Source organism: Maylandia zebra, linkage group LG20 (genome assembly GCF_041146795.1).
Source record: "Maylandia zebra isolate NMK-2024a linkage group LG20, Mzebra_GT3a, whole genome shotgun sequence".
NCBI lineage: Eukaryota > Metazoa > Chordata > Actinopteri > Cichliformes > Cichlidae > Maylandia > Maylandia zebra.
In genome coordinates this window covers 22,582,707-22,595,551 of record NC_135186.1, presented here as the reverse complement: position 1 = coordinate 22,595,551, position 12,845 = coordinate 22,582,707, and the positions used below count along the sequence as shown (strand labels likewise).

Genomic DNA, 12,845 nt, shown 5'->3' with positions numbered 1-12,845 from the left:
AATCTGCTTGAGTTTATGCAGTGCTTGCACAAGTTTAGACCAGCTTACAGTCTGAAACAGCTGATGACCTTTGTAAGACAAGCGTCTCTTCAGTTTCACTCTGATCACCTGAGAATTAATTCTCAATCGAGGTAGTGTTTCAACAGTTTCCTGTACCTCTGATGGGACACAGACCACATTTCCTCTAATTGCTCTTTGTCTGCCTTTGGGAAGAGGAATGATCTTGGCAAATGGTATGCACTTGGCTATGAGATGTCTCTCCAGTATGTTGAGATCAGACAGTTCAGCTGGAATATCAGCAAGATCCAACTTATTGGCAACAGCAAGTGCTGGCATGGATCCATTTTTAAGATGATCGTGGCAGGTGTGACATATCCACTCTCTCTTTCTCTCATCAGGCACTTTGCACTGCTCATTTCTGCAGTTTTCATCACAAACATGAACAAACTTTCCTGTCAAACATGTTGCAACTACATGTGGGTTTTTGACATACTTTGACCTTGTGCAGGGTCGCACTTGGTTTGGAAATGAAGCCTTGAAGCATACAGTACATGGGTATGATGGTCCAGCTTTGATTTGTGATTTGAACACAGATATGGCCTCGTTGATCACACTGTTGTCACTCTCTTGGGTTTGTCTGTTTACCCATCTGTATTTCCTTTTTATTTTCATTGCACATCTCATGTTGTGCATAATCCTGAATGCAAGATTACTTTGATACCTGTCTCGCATTAGTTGTTTCATTAGTTGTCTGTGTCTTACTCTGAATGCATTGTCACGTGCATAACGCTGAGTCACTCGAGATCTCTGTCTCTCTCTGAATTCAGGGTTTTCTTGATACCTTTTAGTTATATAGTTTTTTTGTTTTTGTCTAAATTCAGCATTGTCACAGTAGCGTCTTTTAATATATTGTTGTTGTTTCTTTCTGAATTCATCGTTCTCACAGTAGCGTCTTTTAATATATTGTTGTTGTTTCTTTCTGAATTCATCGTTCTCACAGTAGCGTCTTTTAATATATTGTTGTTGTTTCTTTCTAACTGTAGCATTCTCAGAAAAACGTTTTTTAACATATTGTTTTTGTTTCTTTCTGAATTCATCATTTTCACAGTAACGTCTTCTAATATATCTCTGTTGTTTCTGTCTCAATTCGTCATTCTCACAATAACGTCTTTTCATATACTGTTGTTTTTTCTGTCTGACTTCAGGATTGTTTTTATATGCCTCGCTTGTGCAAGACTTTTTCTTTTCTTTGTACTCTTTGTTTGAAGCATACTTTTGTCGTTCTTTCCTTTTTTGGTTTTCTTTTCTCTGATTTCTGGGTTTCTCTGATGCCATTAATCTTCTTTTCATTTTGTGCCTTTGTTGTTTATTAACTTTTTTCAGTTTTTGTAAAACTATATCAGAAAGATCACAGGAAGCAACATTTGTTATTGCAGCATTTGATTGACATAAAAAAGCATCCCTTGATGGAAGGAAACTTAATTCACTGCATAGTTCTTCAGTTGGTATATTAGGAGGTTCATTCTGATCTTCATATGATGTGAACTGAGTCACGTGAACTTCTTTTTGTTTCACCGGTGGCGTACAAATGGACATTTGACAAAAGATGTTCTCAGTCAGATCAGTCGTTGTGTTTCTCCTTGGAGTAGAGGAGTTTGCTTCATCAACAGTTGTATCAGAGTGAGTAGATGCCACAGCAGTGGCAGCTGTTGGTCTGCAGACTGTGTCTGTGATAGTATCACTCAGGTTGACTGTGCTCATACTGTAGAACTGCACAGGCTTCAGTTCATAGTTACAAGAGGGTGATATCTCCATCATTTCATAAGAATCTTGGATCCTCTTAATCATGTCACTGAGGAGTGTGAATTTCAGCATCACTGCTGTACCACGATTACGTGACTGTAGTAATAGAGGAAGACCACTGGGTGTTCTGGAGTGTGGATCAAAGAAACCATATTTGCCTGATGTGGATCTGAACACTGCGATACACAATCCACTCATAATCAATAAGGCATACTGCACATCTGACAACAGGCAGCTCAGTCCTGCTTCTAAGCTGAGAAAGGTATCTACTGCCTCCTCTGGAGGTTCTTCAAATGTCCCATACCGGGAAGGCTGTGTCATGTCGACATCATACATAGACCAGCGAGCATCAACTTTGTCTGGCAGCTCATCGGTTGCCAAATGAATATTTTTAGGAAATCTTTTCTTGGCCTCTTTGTACATCACATCACCTTTATCCAAGACCAGATTAAGGTCAGCTGTAGTCATGTTTTCATTCTCATGAAGGAATGCAAGAAATGTGAGTGAGTTGCATGTGCACTGCTTGTTTCTGGAGTCTCCATATTTAGGATGTGCCTGGCTGTGAGATGCACAGACAAGTGTAATAGAGGGCTGGTTTTCAAGGTTCACTCTTTCTGCATGAGATGGTCCTGCCACATTACTGTGACAGCCTCTTTTCAAAAAGTCAGCATAACCCACCTGTGGGGCACTTGACACCTCATGTTGTTCATTAACTTTATGCTGCAGTCCACTCTTTACAGCATCAGCATAAGATACCTGTTGTACATGTGCAGGAACATGTTGACCTGCCTGTTTGACACTGTCAGAATTGGTCTTTGTAGACACACTGTCTTCTGCAGAGCTCTGAGGAAAATCAAACTCAGCTTGTTCACATGTTGGTATTTTGTGAAACTCATGAAACTTCTTCCAGCGTTGTTTTGCAGCTTGTGACTTTTTCTGCTTCCTTGGCATTTTCACACACCTGCAAGTGTTTCTTAGTCTTTAGAAAATATGTTCACAAGATAAGAGTGGCACACACCAGGAGATGTTGTCTTTGTTTTTATATTTCAGTTTTTATTTGTCTTAAACAGTTGTCTTTCGTTTGACAGTTTGTTCTTCAGTTGAGAGAATATTATGCACTCTCTTTATTGGCTTGGCATTTTTCAGCAGCAAGCCAAGAGTGAAAAACAGGTAGAGAGAAAATTTAGAAGAGAGAACAGGCAGAGCAGGAGAGACACGGCTGGGAAATCACAATCAAACCGTGAATTAGTTTTCTTTGTTTGTTCAGTTTGTTCTCAGGTAGAGGCAATATATGCACTCTTTATTGCTTTAATGGCTTGGCGTTTTTCAGCAGCAAGCCAAGAGTGAAAAACAGGTAGAGAGAAAATTTAGCAGTGAGAACAGACAGAGCAGGAGAGACACGGCTTTAAATCAAACCGCAGATTTTTCTTTGTTTGTTCAGTTTGTTCATAGGTTGAGGCAAAATATGCACTCTTTATTGCTTTGTTGGCTTGGCGTTTTTCAGCAGCAAGCCAAGAGTGAAAAACAGGTAGAGAGAAAATTTAGCAGAGAGAACAGACAGAGCAGGAGAGACACGGCTTTAAATCAAACCGCAAAAGGATTGTTGGTTTGGCAAAATTTCTCACAAACCACAGAGTGAAATACAGATGGAAAGAAGGCAGAGACAATAGGTGGAGCAGGACAGAGGATAGAGGGGTTGGGGGGTTGGGATGTGAGAGAGAAGACTGGAGATCTGGTCCTTGTTCTTCTTCTTCTACACACTCTGAACAAAAAACAAGAAAAAAAAATAATTTTATTAAAATTATATCACATGGTAATTGTATGAACTAAATGTGACTACTGCAAAAGGACAAAACAAATATTCAAGCTAAACTGTTGTCGGCTGCCATGTGCAAAAAGTTGCATAATTGGGCACTTTTTAAAAGAATAAATATTTAATTAAATTCAGCAATAATATTTTTAAATACAAATATGATTGAGTGAATCATTAATTAATCACATGTAGTATGACTACAAAAATGTACGAAAAAAATATTTTAGCCCAATTGTTAAGCTGCACTTATGTGTATTTATTATAAAATTGTGTTTAAAAGGTCTAGCACAAAGTTTGAACCCATCACTTTACAGCTTATATTAGTCATATAATTTTTTTATTTTGGTCTACTTCTCTTACAGTATGTGCACACCTACCAGGCAAAGCACAGTGTCAGTCAGGTTCCTGAAAGAAACGAGAAATAATACGTTAGTTGTCTGTACAGTGTTATCAGACTAACAGAAATACAAAGCCCACACGACATGATACACTGAACTTCTAGTCAGCAGGGTAATTATAGAGTAATATAGCACACCAACTGATACAGCAGTCATTTTACAATTCAAACTAGTTAACTGAAGTATTGCCACTTATGTAAGGCTACTGTTAGACTGTTACTAGCCTTAGCATTGCTGCTAGCGCTAGCATTCCGGCTAGCATTAGCACTTCAGTTAGTGTTAGCATTGCAGCTAGCGTTAGCATTGCAGCTAGCGTTAGCATTGCAGCTAGCGTTAGCAATGCTGCTAGCGCTAGCAATGCTGCTAGCGCTAGCACTCTTACTGTTAAAACTGAGCCACAATGGCAATAATAAAGCTAATTTCTTACTTTTGTCTCACTGACCGGCAAGAAATATCACAGGAATATTATTTTTGTCAGTTAACAACTGCTAAGGCTAGTGTTAGCACTATAGCTAGCGTTAGCATTGTTGCTAGCATTAGCATTGAAGCTAGCGTTAGCACTGCTGCTAACAGCAAAACGTAATAAACGTATATAAATGATAGCGAAGGTTATTCTTTTTTCTTTCTTTCTTCTTTGAATTGTTTTTAACTCTGTTGGACTTGATATGTGAGTTTAAATGTCAAACATGTATTTTTTCCATCATAAAAATAAAACACTGCAGTACTGAGTGTACTGTACTTACCACAGCAGAGAGCAAAGCGGAATGACGACAGTTGGTCCAGTGATAGGTTAAAAACAGATGAGGCGTTCAGGTGGTGCTTGGAAATTTGACCATCAGTTTGAACAGCAATAATGAGCATATACATGTCTGTGTGTTGGTCTCTGTGTGTGACAGACATAGAGAGATAGAGGGAAAAAATACACTATACTAGTGTAAAAATTGGTCCTTTTTGCCCAAGTATAAGCGAATGAGTGACATACAGAAAAACAGGGCAACTGGCATTAAATGAGCAAATAAAAAGTATTAAATCTTGAACTGTTTTGTGGGTTTTATTTTAAGACTACTTTGAGTGTATTCGTGGGGAGATAAACTATACAGACTATAAACAGAGACATTAAATGAGATTAGGTTAGTTAAACGTTAGTTAAAAGGTGGGGAAATTAACTACAGACCGATAGATGCTGAGAGCTTTAATTATCCAGTCAGAAAGGATGATTTTGAAGTCATCAACTGACTCCAACTGCCCAGATCTGAAAAACCTTTGTGCCAATCACAATGCTCTACTTAGTTGGCATATACTAACTAGTGACAAACTATTAATCTGTGGCAAAACCCTGTCAAATCTGTCTTATTGTACTTTTGAAAAAGTTAATCTTACTACAATCTAACATTTTTAGGTTTAACCTTGGCAGAGTGAGAGAGAGCTCTTAAGCAGGCAGGTGTGAGCCTGGTTGCTATAGTGACAATGGCTCCATACACACGACACAGACATGCACCTCACTTTTGCTGCTTAAAATGAACAGAAAAGTCAGGCCGAAACAAATCGTTCCCATATGAAAAGTACAAGTCGTATTGACGAAATTCTTTCACCGTGAGCGACAGCAGCTTCTAGTCTACTGAATTCTCAGTTTTCATGCCTGTGGAGTTTATTATATGGACGTGGTGACAGTGTAAAGACACCATGCTCTTCTGATTTTCAAACGAACCTTCTGAGCCATTTTAACATTAGAGTCTATGGAAGAGTTGGAGGGAGGAGGCTGCGCATTGGTGACATTTATGAAAGAACCATAACACCTAGTACAATAGTAAACACATTGGATGAAAGAGGACAGCGATGGCTACGTTTTGAGGGTAAAATCATACCTGTAGCGCAAACGCTGCGGACACAGCAGCAGTTTTAAAAAATATTTTAAGATTAATTTTTTTGCTCCTCTCACTCTAGCAGTTGAGCTGTCTCACTCTAGCCCCAACATTCCGTCCCATACACACCCATTATAAACTCTGAAACGGGTGAAAAAACATCATGAAACTTAAACTGGAACTGAAGAAAAAGTATAATAGATATTGAAAAGATAAATACAAGTTGAATAGTTGAATGTCTTGTCTTCGTTTTAAAGTTTGAATGGTGGCTCTATGTCAATGTATGTGGAAGTAGTAAGAGTTTAAAAATGAGTAAGTTGAATGAGGATTTGAAGGGTCTCCCCATTGAAATACATTATAAATTTTTGTTGAATAAAGTTGAATAAAATTAAAAATATAAATGTTAAAAATATGAAAAATAGAAGCAGTGTTGTCCAAAAGAATAGGAATCTAACGGTGTTTGAATGGTTTTTCTAAGTTGAACGGTTTTGAAGGAGTAGGATTACAAAAAACGTACGGAATACAGAATAAAATATAACTAGAAAGTGCATTTTCTGAAGAAACTGCAGTGTGAATGCTTGAATCTGAATGTATGGACTGAAATGAATTAATTGCTGAATTTTGAGTTAAAAATTTTGAATGAGATAAAAAAAAACAAAAAAACAACTGAATTTAACCTGAAAACAACAGTGCTGAACTGCTAAAAGCTGACGTTTAACATAGAAGAAGAAGTTGGAAAATAGCTGAAAATGTTTTAAATGTAAATTAGAAAAACCTAAGAAATGAGAAAAGAAAATTTAGAGTCAGAAAACATCTGAATTAATATTAAAAGCTCATATTCTTTGAATCACTGAATGACTCAAATGTGATCCCTCCACTTTGATCCACACCGTTTAAAAAGTTGACATTTCTGAGCTTTGAAAGACACTGTGTTGGAAAGAGAACAACGATGGCGACGTTTTGAGGGTAAAATGATGGCTTTAACACTGTGGACACAGCAGCAGTTGAAAGAGAAGTGCTTAAGATGAATCTTGGTACAGTGGCAGGCAGAGCTCGTTAAGCAGGCAGGTGTGAGCCTGGTTGCTATAGTGACTGCACCCAATGGCTCCATACACACGTACACAGACATGCGCCTCACTTTTGCTCCTTAAAATGAACAGAAAAGTCAGGGCGAAACAAATCGTTCCCAAATGAAAAGTATAGGTCGTATTGACGAAATTCTTTCACCGTGAGCGACAGCAGCTTCTAGTCTACTGAATTCTCAGTTTTCATGCCTGTGGAGTTTATTATATGGACGTGGTGACAGTGGAAAGACACCATGCTCTTCTGATTTTCAAACGAACCTTCTGAGCCATTTTAACATTAGAGTCTATGGAAGAGTTGGAGGGAGGAGGCTGTGCATTGGTGACATTTATGAAAGAACCATAACACCTAGTACAATAGTAAACACATTGGATGAAAGAGGACAGCGATGGCTACGTTTTGAGGGTAAAATCATACCTGTAGAGCAAACGCTGCGGACACAGCAGCAGTTTTAAAAAAGATTTTAAGATTAATTTTTTTGCTCCTCTCACTCTAGCAGTTGAGCTGCCTCACTCTAGCCCCAACATTCCGTCCCATACACACCCATTATAAACTCTGAAACGGGTGAAAAAACATCATGAAACTTAAACTGGAACTGAAGAAAAAGTATAATAGATATTGAAAAGATAAATACAAGTTGAATAGTTGAATGTCTTGTCTTCGTTTTAAAGTTTGAATGGTGGCTCTATGTCAATGTATGTTGAAGTAGATACAGTTTAAAGAGGAGGAATTTGAATGAGAATTTGAAGGGTCTCCCCATTGAAATACATTATAAATTTTTGTTAAATAAAGTTGAATAAAATAAAAAATATAAATGTTAAAAATGAGAAAAATAGAAGCAGTGTTGTCCAAAAGAATAGGAATCTAACGGTGTTTGAATGGTTTTTCTAAGTTGAACGGTTTTGAAGGAGATAGATTACAAAAAACGTACGGAATCCATAATAATAAAATATAATAAAATAGAATAAAGACTAGAAAGTGCATTTTCTGAAGAAACTGCAGTGTGAATGCTTGAATCTGAATGTATGCACTGAAATGAATTAATTGCTGAATTTTGAGTTAAAAATATTGAATGAGATAAAAAAAAAAAAAAAAACGAATTTAACCTGAAAACAAAGGTGCTGAACTGCTAAAAGCTGAAGGTTACACAGAAGAAGGAGTTGGAAAAAAACTGAAAATGTTTTAAATGTAAATTAGAAAACCCTAAGAAATGAGAAAAGAACATTTAGAGTCAGAAAACATCTGAATGAATATTAAAAGGTCATATTCTTTGAATCACTGAATGACTAAAATGTGATCCCTCCACTTTGATCCACACAGTTTAAAAAGTTTAAATGCCTGAGCTTTGAAAGATACGGTGTTGGAAAGAGAACAATAATGGCGACAATTTGAGGGTAAAATGATGGCTGTAACACTGTGGACACAGCAGCAGTTGAAAGAGAAGTGCTTAAGATGAATCTTGGTACAGTGGCAGGCAGAGCTCGTTAAGCAGGCAGGTGTGAGCCTGGTTGCTATAGTGACCGCACCCAATGGCTCCATACACACGTACACAGACATGCGCCTCACTTTTGCTGCTTAAAATGAACAGAAAAGTCAGGCCCAAACAAATTGCTCCCAAATGAAAAGTAAAAGTCGTATTGACAAAATTCTTTCACCGTGAGCGACAGCAATGTCTAGTCTACCTAATTCTCAGTTTTCATGCCTGTGGAGCTTATTATATGGACGTGGTGACAGTGGAAAGACACCATGCTCTTCTGATTTTCAAACGAACCTTCTGAGCCATTTTAACATTAGAGTCTATGGAAGAGTTGGAGGGAGGAGGCTGTGCATTGGTGACATTTATGAAAGAACCATAACACCTAGTACAATAGTAAACACATTGGATGAAAGAGGACAGCCATGGCTACGTTTTGAGGGTAAAATCATACCTGTAGAGCAAACGCTGCGGACACAGCAGCAGTTTTAAAAAAGATTTTAAGATTAATTTTTTTGCTCCTCTCACTCTAGCAGTTGAGCTGCCTCACTCTAGCCCCAACATTCCGTCCCATACACACCCATTATAAACTCTGAAACGGCTGAAAAAACATCATGAAACTTAAACTGGAACTGAAGAAAAAGTATAATAGATATTGAAAAGATAAATACAAGTTGAATAGTTGAATGTCTTGTCTTCGTTTTAAAGTTTGAATGGTGGCTCTATGTCAATGTATGTAGAAGTAGTAAGAGTTTAAAAATGAGTAAGTTGAATGAGGATTTGAAGGGTCTCCCCATTGAAATACATTATAAATTTTTGTTGAATAAAGTTGAATAAAATTAAAAATATAAATGTTAAAAATATGAAAAATAGAAGCAGTGTTGTCCAAAAGAATAGGAATCTAACGGTGTTTGAATGGTTTTTCTAAGTTGAACGGTTTTGAAGTTATAGGATTACAAAAAACGTACGGAATAGATAAAATATAATAATAATAATAATAATAAAGATTCGAATAACAATACTGTGAATGCTTTTCAAGCATTCACACTAATTAGAAGAACAATACTGTGAATGCTTTTCAAGCATTCACACTAATAATAACTAGAAAGTGCATTTTCTGAAGAAACTGCAGTGTGAATGCTTGAATCTGAATGTATGCACTGAAATGAATTAATTGCTGAATTTTGAGTTGAAAATATTGAATGAGATAAAAAAACAAAAAACAAAAAAAACGAATTTAACCTGAAAACAAAAGTGCTGAACTGCTAAAAGCTGAAGGTTACACAGAAGAAGAAGTTGGAAAAAAGCTGAAAATGTTTTAATTGTAAATTAGAAAAACCTAAGAAATGAGAAAAGAACATTTAGAGTCAGAAAACATCTGAAAGAATATTAAAAGGTCATATTCTTTGAATCACTGAATGACTAAAATGTGATCCCTCCACTTGGACCCACACAGTTTAAAAAGTTTACATCTCTGAGCTTTGAAAGACAAGATGTTGGAAAAAGAACAACGATGGCGACGTTTTGAGGGTAAAATGATGGCTGTGACACTGTGGACACAGCAGCAGTTGAAAGAGAAGTGTTTAAGATGAATTTTGGCAGAGTGGCAGGCAGAGCTCGTTAAGCAGGCAGGTGTGAGCCTGGTTGCTATAGTGACCGCACCCAATGGCTCCATACACACGTACACAGACATGCGCCTCACTTTTGCTGCTTAAAATGAACAGAAAAGTCAGGCCGAAACAAATCGTTCCCAAATGAAAAGTAAAAGTCGTATTGACAAAATTCTTTTACTGTGAGCGACAGCAATGTCTAGTCTACCAAATTCTCAGTTTTCATGTCTGTGGAGTTTATTATATGGACGTGGTGACAGTGTAAAGACACCATGCTCTTCTGATTTTCAAACGAACCTTCTGAGCCATTTTAACATTAGAGTCTATGGAAGAGTTGGAGGGAGGAGGCTGTGCATTGGTGACATTTATGAAAGAACCATAACACCTAGTACAATAGTAAACACATTGGATGAAAGAGGACAGCCATGGCTACGTTTTGAGGGTAAAATCATACCTGTAGAGCAAACGCTGCGGACACAGCAGCAGTTTTAAAAAAGATTTTAAGATTATTTTTTTTGCTCCTCTCACTCTAGCAGTTGAGCTGCCTCACTCTAGCCCCAACATTCCGTCCCATACACACCCATTATAAACTCTGAAACGGGTGAAAAAACATCATGAAACTTAAACTGGAACTGAAGAAAAAGTATAATAGATATTGAAAAGATAAATACAAGTTGAATAGTTGAATGTCTTGTCTTCGTTTTAAAGTTTGAATGGTGGCTCTATGTGAACGTATGTTGAAGTAGTAAGAGTTTAAAAATGAGTAAGTTGAATGAGAATTTGAAGGGTCTCCCCATTGAAATACATGGGAAATTTTTGTTGAATAAAGTTGAATAAAATTAAAAATATAAATGTTAAAAATGAGAAAAATACAAGCAATCATGTCCAAAAGAATAGGAATCTAACGGTGTTTGAATGGTTTTTCTAAGTTGAACAGTTTTGAAGGAGTAGGCTTTCAAAAAACGTACGGAATAGATAAAATATAATAACTAGAAAGTGCATTTTCTGAAGAAACTGCAGTGTGAATGCTTGAATCTGAATGTATGCATTGAAATGAAATAATTACTGAATTTAAGTTAAAAATTTTGAATGAGATAAAAAAAAAAAACCCGAATTTAACCTGAAAACAAAAGTGCTGAACTGCTAAAAGCTGAAGGTTACACAGAAGAAGAAGTTGGAAAAAAGCTGAAAATGTTTTAAATGTAAATTAGAAAACCCTAAGAAATGAGAAAAGAACATTTAGAGTCAGAAAACATCTGAAAGAATATTAAAAGGTCATATTCTTTGAATCACTGAATGACTCAAATGTGATCCCTCCACTTGGATCCACACAGTTTAAAAAGTTTACATCTCTGAGCTTTGAAAGACAAGATGTTGGAAAGAGAACAACGATGGCGACGTTTTGAGGGTAAAATGATGGCTGTAACACTGTGGAGACAGCAGCAGTTGAAAGAGAAGTGTTTCAGATGAATCTTGGCAGAGTGAGAGAGAGCTCGTTAAGCAGGCAGGTGTGAGCCTGGTTGCTATAGTGACCGCACCCAATGGCTCCATACACACGGACACAGACATGCACCTCACTTTTGCTGCTTAAAATGAACAGAAAAGTCAGGCCGAAACAAATCGTTCCCATATGAAAAGTACAAGTCGTATTGACGAAATTCTTTCACCGTGAGCGACAGCAATGTCTAGTCTACTGAATTCTCAGTTTTCATGCCTGTGGAGTTTATTATATGGACGTGGTGACAGTGGAAAGACACCATGCTCTTCTGATTTTCAAAAGAACCTTCTGAGCCATTTTAACATTAGAGTCTATGGAAGAGTTGGAGGGAGGAGGCTGTGCATTGTTGACATTTATGAAAGAACCATAACACCTAGGACAATAGTAAACACATTGGATGAAAGAGGACAGCGATGGCTACGTTTTGAGGGTAAAATGGTGGCTGTAGAGCAAACGCTGTGGACACAGCAGCAGTTTTAAAAAATATTTTAAGATTAATTTTTTTGCTCCTCTCACTCTAGCAGTTGAGCTGTCTCACTCTAGCCCCAACATTCCGTCCCATACACACCCATTATAAACTCTGAAACAGGTGAAAAAACATCATGAAACTTAAACTGGAACTGAAGAAAAAGTATAATAGATATTGAAAAGATAAATACAAGTTGAATAGTTGAATGTCTTGTCTTCGTTTTAAAGTTTGAATGGTGGCTCTATGTGAACGTATGTTGAAGTAGTAAGAGTTTAAAAATGAGTAAGTTGAATGAGAATTTGAAGGGTCTCCCCATTGAAATACATGGGAAATTTTTGTTGAATAAAGTTGAATAAAATTAAAAATATAAATGTTAAAAATGAGAAAAATACAAGCAATCATGTCCAAAAGAATAGGAATCTAACGGTGTTTGAATGGTTTTTCTAAGTTGAATGGTTTTGAAGGAGTAGGCTTTCAAAAAACGTACGGAATAGATAATAATAATAAAATGGAACTAGAAAGTGCATTTTCTGAAGAAACTGCAGTGTGAATGCTTGAATCTGAATGTATGCACTGAAATGAATTAATTGCTGAATGTTAAGTTAAAAATCTGAATGAGCTGGAAAATACAGAATTTTTAACCTGAAAATAAAAGTGCAGAACCTTTGAAAGCTGATGTTCACACAGAAGAAGTTGGAAAAAGCTAAGCATGTTTAAAATGTAAATAATAAAAAGATGAGTAATGACAAAAGAAAATTTAGAGTCAGAAAACCTCTGAATGAATATTAAAAGTTCATATTCTTCTAATTGAAATGAACTTAAAAGATGAACAAAC

General features: G+C 36.7%; 1 protein-coding gene and 1 long non-coding RNA gene across 3 annotated transcripts in view; one reads left to right on the top strand and one right to left on the bottom strand.

Annotated features, from left to right (window-relative positions):
• The window catches only part of opn7b (opsin 7, group member b), a 194,689-nt gene that overhangs the window by 84,216 nt on the left and 97,628 nt on the right, over positions 1–12,845 (top strand). The gene's annotated exons all lie outside the window — the stretch shown is intronic.
• On the bottom strand, positions 2,925–5,432 carry LOC143414361 (uncharacterized). The gene is made up of 2 exons (XR_013094960.1): positions 3,994–5,432; positions 2,925–3,565 (listed from the first exon to the last, which is right to left on the bottom strand). It is a non-coding gene; the product is annotated as an uncharacterized LOC143414361 (long non-coding RNA).